Consider the following 14,246-nt stretch of genomic DNA (forward strand, 5'->3'; position numbering starts at 1 on the left):
TTAAATTTGCTAGTTTTTCATGTTTGTGGGTTTCATTTTGTCAAGCTATCCATTGTTCAGACTAAGAGAATGTAAAACTCGGTGCGTGAAGTGTACTTAAGAACTGTAGAGTGTGGGTTAGGTCACAGTCCGAGAATGACATGGCCCAAGGACCACAGTTAAGACTTGTTTGGGAAAACCACAGGTCAGGGAAATGTGTCCAGTGTCCTGGTGTACAAATGGCAGCTCTGTGTTTTCAGAGAGTCCAAGCTGAAAACTTCAGTCTGCTTTCTCTCTCCTGTCAATTACCTGTCTCGCTGACTTGGGAGTAAATTCTCTCAAAATGTGCCGAATTGCTTCCTTCACAGTGGAATCGTTGCCACCAACCTAACCAAAGCCATTACTGAACAGCCTCCAACCCCATATCCCGGGTCAGCGCTTTGCTGCCCTGAGCCTCTACAGCAGGCTGTTCTCCAGCAGTCAAGATGGCCTAGGCAAAGCAAAGTCACATGCCACTACCATAAAAAGAGACTCCTAACTTTAAGTCATATAAGTTGTATTTTTTGCTCACCTAATAGTCTCATGCAGGGGTTCCTGGCCAATGCCTGCTTGGGATATGGGAAGACCAATCATACAACTAAGACTGGTAAGTGAAGCAGGTCCATCCTGCCTTTTGGTACTTCTGCCTTTCCTGTTCACGTTCTTTTTTTCTTTTTCTTTTCTTTTCTTTTTTCCTTTTCTTTTTCTTTCTTTCTTTCTTTTTTTTTGGATATATTTCTTTACTTACATTTCAAATGTTATTCCCCTTCCGGGTTTCCTGTCCATAAGCCCCCATATGGATATTCCCCCTGTACATCCCTCTTATTACCCTCCTCCGTATTCCCCTGCACTGGGGGTCCAGCCTTGGCAGGACCAAGGGCTTCCCCTTCCCCTGGTGCCACAACAAGGCTATTCTCTGCAACATATGCAGTTGGAGCCCAGGGTCAGTCCATGTATAGTCTTTCGGTAATGGCAAGAATTCCTCCATAGCCTCTCTGGAGGCAAGTGGAGTACCTGGGCGGGTGTGAGGCTGTTATAATGTGATGCAAGGGGAGCGGTGTGTCAGGTGTGTGGCTTAAGATCCATGCTACAGGGGCTGGAGAGATGGCTCATGGTTTAGAGCACTGACTGCTCTTCCAGAGGTCCTGAGTTCAATTCCCAGCAACCACATGGTGGCTCACAATCATCTGTAATGAGATCTGGTGCCCTCTTCTGGTGTATAGGAGTACATGCAGGCAGAATACATAAATAAATCTTTAAAAAAAATCCATGCTACAGGTACTCTAAGAAGTAACAGAAGGTACGGTTAAAGCAGGGAGGCTATCTAGGAACCTGCCCCAGAATTCCTAAGGAAAGAGCTCCTGCTGCACACACAAATGAACAAAGGGAACAATCAGAGAGGAAAGCTGCACAGAAAGGTTGCCAACATAAAAGCATAAAAAGAAAGGAAATTTGAAAGAAGAGATGTGTTGTCTCAATAATGACACCTACTGCAACGGGCTCCAACTCTTAGACTATGCGCAGGAGCAAGGCAGACGAAATCTACTACTCAGAAGATAGTCATCAAGTAGACTCTTCAAACATATGGTCCTGTTACAGCCAGGGTTCACTGCAACATTTTAAAGATGTCCTTACAATCACAGTTGAACAGAGAGCCGGCAGGGTCAATGTTCAGAATTGTCCTTTGAATTTTCCATAAAGTTTTCAGTAATATGGCTCAGGATGGCTGTTTCTAGTAATGCAAGGGTTCAAAGTATAGCGTGTAGTTTAAAAAATAAACCACACTAAAGCCAGCAGAAAACAGACAGCAATCCAGAACATCAAGGAGTGGAGCAAAGGAGGTTAGGGTCGAGGTCTGAGGTGATTAAAGTGTATGTACCTATAATTATGTGTATGTCCAAGGATCACAAATGTGGGCGAAAAGTGAAGAACTAGGCAGAATGCCACCATGCCCAGGGCTGGGTTTGTCCACATAGACTGATGTTAGCTACAAGCACTCTCTCTCTCTCTCTCTCCCCCCCCTCTCTCCCTCTCTCTCTCTCTCTCTCTCTCTCTCTCTCTCTCTCTCTCTCTCACACACACACACACACACACACACTTATGTTTATTTCTCACATCTCTTGTACTTTACACTGACCCCTGATCTAATTTGAATACAAGTAATATTCCATGTAGACATAGCAAAGTATGGTTTTTCAGGTTTTGTTGAGTTAATCATTTTGGAAAAGACAATGAAATTATAAGTATGAAATTAGATTCAAAAAGAATATTTGTAAAGGCTAAGAAATAGATTCAGAGTGTTATCAGAACTTTGGAAATCAGAGCCTTTCTTCTGATGTGCCTTTGGGCAACTTATCAGAAATGCTTTCCTTGAATGCAGCATCCTTACTCTGCCCATTTAAAACATTCTCTAGCTCCACGGATGCTCACAGAACAAGGAACTGACTTGAAGCTCTACTTCACTACTGTGATTGATTGATAGAGTGTTTTAAGCAGCCTTCAGTCTGTTTCACTGGCTCCCAGGGAAGGAAACTAGAAGAAAACACTTCCATTATGGCTTCCTTCTACTGCTTTACTGCAAAGTCACTGTGTCTGCTCCCTGAACAGACCATTGACTGGGGAATAGAACAGCTAGGTACTAAGCTGCAAGGAAAGTCCTAGAGAAGATAGTGATCCTAGACAACAAAACCTCGGGCTGGCTAGCAGAGGGTCAAGTCACAGAGCTGTTGTAAATCATGTTTCTTATCCCAGTATTATCCAAGCACAAATAGTGCCTTGGGGAGGAATCTGCTCTGGGCTTTCTTCCACTGCTCTCTACAGACAATTTCCTCAGCTCTACCTTGTGCCTCAGGAAAATGAATGAAATAGATGGATGCCAGCTGGCTGGTTGACCTCAGCCACTGTGAAAACCAGCAAAGTATTTTCTGCTGCCTCTCTGGTGTTAGCTGTGAGCTCTCCTCTCTATATATCACCTTCACCAGCATCTGGTACAAATTTCCTTTCTGGGAGAGAGTGATGCCTCCCCAATGGTCCTCCTATTGTAAGTGGTCAGGGAAGTCAGGATAAACACCAGTGCAAATGTTTCTATAAGTTGCCTAAGAAGATGTTAGCATAGATTCTAAGGCTCCGTAACTCATTATGAATCTGTTTCTTGTCCTTAATGGATACACTTCCTCACTTTTTTGTGTGTCCGTGTGAGTGTTGGGTTGTGCATGTCCCAATATGTCTATGGAGGTCAGAGGGCAACTTGCGGGGCTTGGTTCTCTCCTTCCACCATGTGGGTGCTGGAGATAGATCTTAGGTTCTCAGGCCCAACAGCAATCACCTTTACACACTGAGCCACTTTACAGGCCTTTGTACCTAATTTTCTATCTATAATTTTATAACCTTTGTCTAAGAGATGGAACTATGCTGTTCGCTATTGGTAAACGATTTGTCTTATAGATCTGCTGTCAAATTATCCTCATGCTCCTCAGTTTGAATACTCATTAATTTCCTCTTAGACATTAAGTAGTTTTTAATTAGGAGTATGTAAAGGGTGCATATGCCAGTGTTGGGGCCCACAGAGTCCAGCCAATAGTATCAGATCCCATGGGATGAGTTACAAACAGATGTGAACTGTCCAATGTGGGTACTAAGAACCAAACCTGGGTCCTCTGCAAGAGCGGTAAGTGCTCTTAACTACTGAGCCATCTCTCCTGTTCTTTGGACCTTAACTTATGTCATAGAAGAAGGGCCTTCAGAGGCTCTTGCTAAAGGTCTCAAAATAAATAACAAGAAAAATCAAAACTTTTAGATGATGTCGAACATACCAGTCAAATTTATTGTGACAAATGGGTAGTCACAACAAGTATATCTGGTTATTTTCCCTCTTGGAAGTTAGTGTTAACTTGTAAGTAGCCTTCAAATAAGAGACGGAGAATGTGGCATCATATGTGTAAAGACTCATGTTCATATCAACAAGTCACACGACCCTCTAATTGGGGAGGGATTTGTACAAGAGTGTCAAGAAAGCCCAGTTATTGAGCACTGTCCACTCAAATATGTGCAGGATATGGCTTTACCGTAGCCTACTTTGTTGCCAGGCATGCATAACTGTTGAGCAATGCTTACTCTAACTTGTCTTAGTCTGTTACTTTCTTCGGAATAAGGCAGGTGTTTTCTTTTTCTTCCTTATGGTAGACCTGAAGATATCTACGCAGAGCGGCCAAGCCACCCTGACTCTACCTATAGCGTCACCGTTAACATATTGTTCCTTGCCCTGGAGTCTTGAATGACCTAGTTCATCGAAGCTTCTGTATGACCAGTGTCCAGAAATAGACACAATACTCCTGTTGGACTTGTGCTTGATACAGCACTCAACTGGGTTCCACACATCATCGTTCCTGTACTCTAAAAAAAATCTCTCTTTCTTCTGGGACACATTTAAAATTAATCTGTTCTCTTCACACCCACAGCTGCTACCTCCTGTAGGCAGGCTAAAATTATCTTTCCTTCCCACATCACTTCCTGTTTCAAATGCCTCTTTTATAGCTCCCTGTGGGGTTTTTCATCAGAATCCAGTTTCTTGATCTGTTATTGTCTGACTCTGATCATTATTTTTATGGCTTTCTGATACTTGGTTCTTTTCTCTTCCACAGCTTTGTTCTCTGTCACCTCTGCTGAAAGTACTACTAAGTTCACACTGAACTTTGCAGTATTCAACCATTTTTATCCTTTCCTCAATTAGAAATCCCTTTTATGTAACTACTTCATATTTGAAACTTATAAGAAATGCAGTGGTGATCTTTCCTTCCTCAGCATCCATGAACATCCCCATTGTGGAGATTTGATCACATTTTCAGCATCCATGCACACTCCCATTATAGTGCTTTAATCACATTTTCTTTAAAATTTTTTCTGAGAAATTAAGATGTGATTATCGGTTCTCTGCTCCTCCCTGTTCCAGCCACATCTTCTCATGCAGTGCCAGCCTTGTCTCATAGACAAGATGGTGAAGGTCGGTGTGAACGGATTTGGCCATATTGGGTACCTGGTTACCAGGGCTGCCTTCTTGTCTGCATCTGGCAAAGTGGAGATTGTTGCCATCAACGACCCCTTCATTGACCTCAACTACATGGTCTACATGTTCCAGTATGACTCTACCCGTGGCAAACTCAACGGCACAATCAAGGCTGAGAATGGGAAGCTTGTCATCCACAGGAAGCCCATCACCATCTTCCCGGAGTGAGATCCTGCTAACATCAAATGGGGTGACTCTGGTGCTGAGTATGTCGTGGAGTCTACTGGCATCTTCACCACCATGGAGAAGGCTGGGGCTCACTTGAAGGGTGGGGCCAAAAGGGTCATCATCTCTACCCCTTCAGCCGATGCCCCCATGTTTGTGATGGGTGTAAACCACGAGAAATGACAACTTCCTCAAGATTGTCAGCAATGCATCCTGCACCACCAACTGCTTAGCCCCCCTGGCCAAGGTCATCCATGACAACTTTGGCATCACGGGAGGGCTCATGACCCCAGTTCATGCCATCACCTGCCACTCAGAAGACTGTGGATGGCCCCTCTGGAAAGCTGTGGCGTGATGGCTGTGGGGCAGCCCAGAACATCATCCCTGCATCCACTGGTGCTGCCAAGGCTGTGGGCAAGGTCATCCCAGAGCTGAACAGGAAACTCACTGGCATGGCCTTCCGTGTTCCTACCCTCAATGTATCCATTGTGGATCTGACATGCCACCTGGAGAAACCTGCCAAATATGATGACATCAAGAAGGTGGTGAAGCAGGCGTCCAAGGGCCCACTAAAGCGCATCCTGGGCTACAGTGAGGACCAGGTTGTCTCGTGAGACTTCAGCAGCAACTCCCATTCTTCCACCTTTGATTCTGTGGCTGGCATTGCTCTCAATGACAACTTTGTAAAGCTCATTTCCTGGTATGACAATGAATACAGCTACAGCAATAGGGTGGTGGACCTCATGGCCTACATGGCCTCCAAGGAGTAAGAAACCCTGGACCACCCACCCCAGCCCAGCAAGGATACTGAGAGCAAGAGAGAGGTCCTCAGTTGTTGAGGAGTCCCCATCTCAACTCAGCCCCCAACACTGAACATCTCCCTCACAATTCCATCCCAGACTCCATAACAACAGGAGGGGCCTAGGGAGCCCTCCCTTCTCTCTTGAATACCATCAATAAAGTTCGCTGCACCCACCAAAAATATGATTATCATATTTATATCATTTTGATGACATTGTCTTGGTTAAATACTGGTATCAAGAACAAGCTGTTAGAACCCAAATTGTATCTTACAATACATCATGAAATGTGGAGCCCTTTACATAAATAACATAGTACTTTGGGGTAGCAGAGAAATATCCCTCAAACTCATATTGGTTGACTGTTGTTCCACTGAAAGATGAGTCATGTGAGTCGTTCAAATTAGCTAGGCACCCTTTTCTGACCTTGGAGGGCTCTTGAACACATGGCTCCCATAACCTCAAACACAACTCAAAGTCTTGCACTATGGTGGAAACTCCCCCATGTCTCCAGAGGTGTTTAAAAGAAGGGACTGAGTTAAATATTTTAGCTCTGGGCATCTGAATCCATGCCTATGTGTAACTCTAGACCCAAGGATTGTAAAAACATCCAAATAGAGATACAAAGATTGATACATAAAGTCGCAGTGTCTGTCTACCAGAGCTCCTCAGGCCATTTTTATTGAATGAGCTCAAAGTTCTCTGTAGATATTATCTTTATAATTCTCTTAACAGTCCCTTTTGGCATTAAGAAACCAGAAGGGGTTGATTAACACTGTATGTTTTTGAAGAGCCGGCCTTTAATGGAGGCAGCAGGACCATATCCCTAGGGTCATTTCTCCTGGCAGGTGGATGGCCTGCCTTAAGTCAAGGTCACACTTTAAGGTACTGACATGCTTAGAAAAGAATTCTAGTTTAATGATCTACCCACAAGTTCTGGCTGCTTTCCAAGTGTACAAAGTCAGCCCCAAGGCACTGAGGAGTTCAACTAAGAACATCTACATAAACTCCAGTGTTCCATGGAAATATTCTCTGGAGGAAGAATCAGGCACAGAACAGGAATATGAATAAATGCTAGACACATAGTAGTGATCCTCCTGCTCCTCTGTTCTTGTCACAACAGAACCGGCCAGTGAACTTTAAAGGATGTGTTCCATGTCTCAACCTGTCTCTCATTTCCTGCTTGACACACTGGCCCCTTTCAAATATTCTAATAGGTAGTTACTCACATTGCTACACACCCTCTCCTGGAATCTAAATAAAAAGCAAAAGGAGCCCATGAGTTGGCATTAATAATCATCTTTCATTCCACAAATCATTGGGGTATGGAAGGAAGCTTGTTAGACTGTAACCAGTGGAAAATGCCTTCCCATTCTACACAAACACACCGTGGGAAGCATCTTCCCACAGACAACCCTGAGATTTTTCCTCTGTACTGAGGAGTTTTTGATGGACACTTTTCTAGCTTTCCCTGTCTACCAATGATCTTCCCTTCCCCTCCTTCCCTCCATCCTTTCTTTCTCCTTTCATTCATCTTGCCTTTCTTGTCTGTTTTCTATATGCCTCTTAGATATATTCCACATTGCTTGACTCTTTACTCCCTCTGCTCTAGAACAAGACTTCTTAATATGAGTTTTTTCCACTCATAATCTCTTTTTGCTCAATATTTTTACACAACCATGGATACATAACTGGGTGCTAAACTTCTGAATGTGTGGAACATTGTTTTACTGTCCTCCAAGCTTTCACTTCGTCTGTCCTAAGATTACCAATGTGTGCCCACTACCAGTGAATGGGACCAAGGGACCAAGCCCTCAAAATATGAGACTTTTGAGAGAATACCTCATATTTAAAATCACAGAATTCCTCCCCAGATCCCTAATATCCATGCCCATTTTGTATTTCAAATGTATTCAACCCTTCACATCCCCAACAGGTCATTTTTCAAAATTCTAAGTTCAAAAATTTCCCTGAGACACAAGGTAAACTCCTAAAAGGTGTTGCTTAAAATGAAAGTAAAATGTAAAGTAAAAAGAAGGAGCTGGGGGCTGGAAAAACCACTTAGCCAAGAAGAGCACTTGCTCCAGAGGACCCACATTCACTTCCCATCACTCATTTGGCAGCACAAAATGATCTGTAACTACAGCTACCAGGGATATGATGCACTCGGAATTCCAGTCTCCAAGAGATCTGCATTCCTGTGGTACACATACATGCATTTGTGCAGACAAAACTTACACATAAAACAAAAATAAATCTAAGGCTGGAGAGGGGGTCCAGTAGTTAAGGGTAATAGCTGCTCTTCCAGGGGACTCAGGTTTGATTTCCAGCACCCACATGATCACAGTCATCTGTGACTTCAGTGGCCTCCTCTGCCTGAAGATGCTCATGTCAACCATACATCCATACACATGAAATAAAACACAAAATTAAAGTCTTTTTAAAAGTAAAAGATAATTTATGTACTTCCAACACATATGTACAGCATAAACAGTTCCATTCCAGAGGAAGAGGCTTAGAATGACGAGAAAAATGGACCCAGGCAAGATCAAAAGCAAACAGTGTAAACTTTAAGTCCTACAGCTCCATGTCTGGCATCTGAGTGTTGCTGGCACTCTTTGAGCCCCAAAAGTCTTGGGTAGCCTGACTCTCTCAGCTCTGTCTACTTTTGCTCATTGGGCCTCTCTCTGGGCTGGCTGTGTTTCCTGCTTTCAGGTGCTTCCATAGATGCTCCACAGTCCTGGCATACCTGACTCTGTGAAGTCCCCATTGCATTCGCAGCTTCACACACACACCATCCTCCCAGGTTCAGACTGTAGGGCTTCCTGCTCACCATGCAGAGTCTGTGCGGTTTTCCTTTGAAATCTGGGTAGAAGCCTGTGTGACCCCATAATCCTTATATTCTGCATGCCCAAAACATCAATACTATGTGAATGGCACCAAGATTTGATGCCAGTGGGTGAAGTAGACAGACTCTGTAGTATCTGGCACATTGGAAATGGTCCAGTGCTTGGCTTCTTTTTAACTGTGTTTTCTTTCCACATACCATACCTTCCTTAGCTACAGCATCACATAGATTCTTGTGATTAAACCACAAGTTTCGGTCTTTTTATGTATTTTTTTTCTTCCATTTCTCACTGTAAAGCTGGCTTAAAAACATGTCAATGCCTTGTGGTACCCTGAATGCTGGGCTGCTTTGAAATCTCTTGTTCTATTAACTTACCCATCGATTTTAAGTTCACTCACACAGAGTCTTAAATTTCTGCCAAAATATAAGCAACACAAGGAGTCCAATTTCCAACAGCTTCCTCATCCTAGCATAAGCCCTAGAAATACAACCTGGACTGACATAGTTGTTCTTCCAATCTCCATCAGAACTGCCCATCAAACCTGTACACAGCATGCTAGGCTTTCTATGCCACCTTCTTCAAACTTTCTGAAACTACTCCAATCAGCCATTTCTGAGCTATACCACCAGGAAAAGCTACAACAATGTCCAATCTCCAGACAGTTTTCTGGGTTCGACTCTTCATCACTGTAACAAATGACTGAGCTTTAAGAGAGAACTTTAAGAGAGAAAAAGAAGTATTTACTTTGGTGCATAGTTTACAACTTCTAGTCCCTGATAATTTAATTGTGTTGCTTCTGTATCCATGCATGTTTAAGGCACACTATCATGGTGGATAGCATGTGGAGAAATAATGAATTGCCTCATGGTCACATGAAGTAGAGAGATAAGAGGCGAATAGGGCAAAGACCAGCTTCCTCCAGCCAAACTCCACCCACTGATATCCTGTACACTATGAACTGCTCCATAGATTAACCCACTGATGAATTAAGCACGCTCATGAACTAGTTACCTATTCACAGCACTCCCAGCTGAAGACCAAGCCTTCAACATGTGGACTCTTTAGGGACATTTCATAGTCAACCCATAAGATGAGGTAAGCAAGTTTATTGATGACTTGGATGATTTCAATAGGCCCTGGAATACAGCCCTCTAGTTCAAGGTTTGGACTGCTTAGTTTTCATATAAAAGCTATTACCTTTTATTGTCTTTACATGAGCTAATCCTGAGAAAGTGAGACCCAGTAGGCATTCAGTATCAGAAATGCAGAAAATAAAAAGGCATGACTAATGCAGATAAAGGAATGTGCGGATTGATAGCTTTGTAATAAAACAAACATAGCAAATGTTCATTTTTAGACTCCAGATACGAGGAAACTAAGTCTGTTATCAAAGTCTCTCATTTTCTGTATGCCTGAATACTTTTCTAGCAAAATTTGTTAGAGGAGTTGAAGAAATAATTAGTGGTTGAGAGCCATAGCTGGTCTTCCAAAGGACCCAGGTTCAATTCCCAGCTCCCACGTGACTGCTCAAAACCACCAGTTCCTCTAGTTCCAGAGAATCCAGTGCCCTCGTGTGGCTCCTGTCATGGCACCAGACACATGCATGGTACACAGACATACATGCAAGCAAAATACCTATCCTAGTTAGAGTTATCATTGCTATGATAAAACACCATGACCGAAGCAACTTGAGGGAGAAAGGATTTATGTGGCTTATGATTCCAAATCATTGTTCATCATTGAAGGAAGTCAGGACAGGATCTTAAACAGAAAAGGAACTGGAGGGAAGAGCTTATGCAGAGACCAGGGAGGAGTGCTGCTTCCTGGCTTGCTCTCCTGGCTTGCTCAGCCTGCTTCCTTACAGAACCCAGGACAACCAGCCCAGGGACTGCACCACCTACAATGATCTAGGCCTTCTCCCTTTAATGTGAATTAGTCTTAATTCACTAATTAAGAAAATGCCTTACAGGCTTGGGTATAGCCAGATCTTATGGAGGCATTTTATTGATTGAGGGTCTCCTCTAAGACAACTCTAGCTTGTGTCAAACTGACATAAAACTAGGCAGTTTATAAAATATATATAAAATTTTAAACTTAATAGGGAAAAAGTACCTCTTTTAGATTCAGATCCCTGGCCTGCTTGTACTGATCATTACTGCTGCCTACGCCTTTTAGTTCTAAAATTCAACCAATCATCATTATCAGTCAGTGTTCCTGATTATACCAGGCATGTGAATCCATAGCTCATTATTTTAATAGATCACTGAAAATGCAGAGCTAGTCTGAGGCATAATGTGAATTAAGCAAGCTCTGTCTTCAGGTACTATGATATCTTAATGAACCTTCTCCCTTAGCCTGTCGCATAATACACACATGTACACCTATGTCATAAACTGAATTGCGTATCCCCTTCATTCATGTCTCAGAGTTCTCACACACTCGCACCTCAGAATGAAGGTTCATTTGGAGATAGAAACTTGACAGAAATAATCAAGTTAACATTAGAACACTGGACAGGGCAATGAATCCGATATGACTGGTATCTTTATAAAAGAAATTTAAGCAGAAACACCGGAAGATGTGAAGAGAGGATAGCCATCTCTAAGCCAGGAACCTCTTGAAGAAGCAGAAGGTCATAGAGAGGACTAGAACAGGATCTTACCAGCTTCTTCAGAGGCTGTGTGATCACCCCACCTTGATTTGGGGTTTTGATGTCCAAAGCTTGGAAACAACTTTTGCTTGAAGCACCCAGTTTGCAATATTTTACTACATCTCTCTTAGAAAACTTATGCAAACACACTTGGTTCTCTTGCTCTTTTCTTTTCTTTTCTTTTTTCATTCAAATAATCTTTTTTATTGGATTTTTTATTTACATTTCAAATGTTATCCCCTTTTCCCTCCCCAACCACCCACCCCTTCTGGCCTCCTTGCCCTGACATTCTCCTACACTGGGGGGGGGGGGGTCCAGCCTTGGCAGGACCAAGGGCTTCTCTTCCCATTGGTGCCCAACAAGGCCATCCTCTGCTACATATGCAGCTGGAGCCATGGGTTTGTCCATGTGTACTCTTTGGATGGTGGTTTAGTTCCTAGGAGCTCTGGTTGGTTGGTATTGTTATTCTTAGGAGGTTGCAAACCCCCTTCAGCTCCTTCAATCCTTTCTCTAACTCCTCCCATGGGGACCCCATTCTCAGTTCAATGGTTGCATGCAAGCATCTGCCTCTGTATTTATCAGACTCTGGCAGAGCCTCTCAAGAGACAGCTATATCAGGCTCCTGTCAGCATGCACTCCTTGGCATCAACAATATTGTCTGGGTTTGTTGGCTGTATGTTTATGGGCTGGATCCCCAGGTGGGGCAGGCTCTAAATGGCCTTTCCTTCAAGCTCTGCTCCAAACTTTGTCTCCATATCTCCTCCTATGAATATTTTTGTTTCCCCTTCTAAGAAGGACTGAAGCATCCACACTTTGGTCATACTTCTTCTTGAGCTTCATGTGGTCTGTGGATTGTATCTTGGGTAATCCAAGCTTTGGGGCTAATATCCACTTATCAGTGAGTCTCTCATTCTTTTCTTAGTCACCAAGGAACTGTGTGTCATTTGTGGTTCCCCTTGCAAGCTCACAGCTATGGACAGTGTCTGAGGCTATCATCTATCCAGACAGTAATCTCCAAATGCCTGTGTCTGAAGGTTTATCAGAGAAGAGGCAGAATTTTAACAAAGCTAACATTAATCCAAAGGGTAAAAATGACTGACACCGTCTGAACGTGTCATCACTCTTTTGGATCCTGGCCCTGATGCAGGTTAACTCACAGACATAACTCTCTGAAGGGGAAGTACCAGGAAGCCAAAAAAATGGGAAAGAAACAAAGTCTTAAGTGAAAGGCGCACCCCCCAGTTTCTCAGATTATATCAGCTGGGTGGGTTTGTCTCGCTCAGCAATCTTGAAGCTGACTTCTCTCTGAGAAAAATGTGCAGGTTAATGCATACGGTTCAACAGGTTCAGAGGCCTGGCTTTACTTGATATGTAATGGTATTTAAACCATCCGAAATGATTTGAATAGTTTCTATTAAACCAATAGGACTATTAAACCATCAAAAAATTTATGTTGGCATAGTCAACCTCTTACCCCTCTGTTTCTGTCAAACAATGTCATTTCTCAGGTCAGAACAGCATACATAGAGATGATTTTCCTGTTCTGTTTGCTAATGGAGGGGAAAAGTCAAAGACTTATCTCAGCTTGTAGATAGGTGAAAACGTCCACCTAGACAGGAACCAGATGTAGATCTCTCCTGAGAGACACAGCCAGAATACAGCAAATACATAGGCGAATGCCAGCAGCAAACCACTGAACTGAGAATGGGACCCCCATTGAAGGAATCAGAGAAAGGACTGAAAGAGCTTGAAGGGGCTCAAGACCCCATATGAACAACAATACCAACCAACCAGAGCTTCCAGGGACTAAGCCACTACCCAAAGACTATACATGGACTGACCCTGGGCTCCAACTGCATAGGTAACAATGAATAGCCTAGTAAGAGCACCAGTGGAAGAGGAAGCCCTTGGTCCTGCCAAGACTGAACCCTCAGTGAACAGGATTGTTGGGGGGACGGCGGTAATGGGGGGAGGATGGGGAGGGGAACACCCATAGAGAAGGGGAGAAAGAGGGGTTAGGGGGATGTTGGCCTAGAAACTGGGAAAGGGAATAACAATTGAAATGTAAATAAGAAGTACCCAAGTTAATAAAGATGGAGGAAAAAAAAAGAAAACTAGTCACATGTCACACTTGACCAATGGAAAGCATTTGTTAAAGGTTCAAAAGAATAGAAGAGACCATTTTTCATAGCTAAGATAATAATCATTATTTATGTGACTGACATCCAAATTTAGAGAAAATGCCACCACCCCTCTTAGTTTGTTGTTTGTTTGCTTGCTTGGTTTTGGTTTTGATAATGTAATGTGTCACATACACTAGCCTCACTCCTTTGGTTTTGTAGTCACGGGCTGGACTCCTCATCCTCCTCTTCCTCAGTTCTGGGATGACAGGAATGGACCACTATACCCAGCTGCTGTTTTTACTTTTTAAAAATGAAAGTAGTTTTCTACAGAGAAAGAAAGGGAAGAGTGTCTATCTGCCACCACTGTTTTCAGAGAAGGGTGCTTGCCTTTCTGCTGAACAAATGAAGAGGAAGGAGGGTTCGTCCATCTGGGAAACCATATTGGGTTGGAATCCTGGATTTCATGGCTGCTCAGGATGGCTATGTGAACACAGTACGTTAGTACTGTATGCAGATATGCTCTTCCTGCACAGTCTACGAGAATAAACACCATGTAGGATCCTATTCAGAATTATTGGA

The 14,246-nt window shown here is 43.2% G+C and overlaps 1 pseudogene; it reads left to right on the plus strand.

Moving 5' to 3' along the window:
* Window positions 1-4,930: 4,930 nt before the first annotated feature.
* Window positions 4,931-6,201, plus strand: LOC108351925 (glyceraldehyde-3-phosphate dehydrogenase pseudogene; annotated as a pseudogene).
* The last annotated feature ends 8,045 nt before the right edge of the window (window positions 6,202-14,246 follow it).

The sequence above is a fragment of the Rattus norvegicus genome, chromosome 9, assembly GCF_036323735.1.
Source record: "Rattus norvegicus strain BN/NHsdMcwi chromosome 9, GRCr8, whole genome shotgun sequence".
Taxonomy (NCBI): Eukaryota; Metazoa; Chordata; class Mammalia; order Rodentia; family Muridae; genus Rattus; species Rattus norvegicus.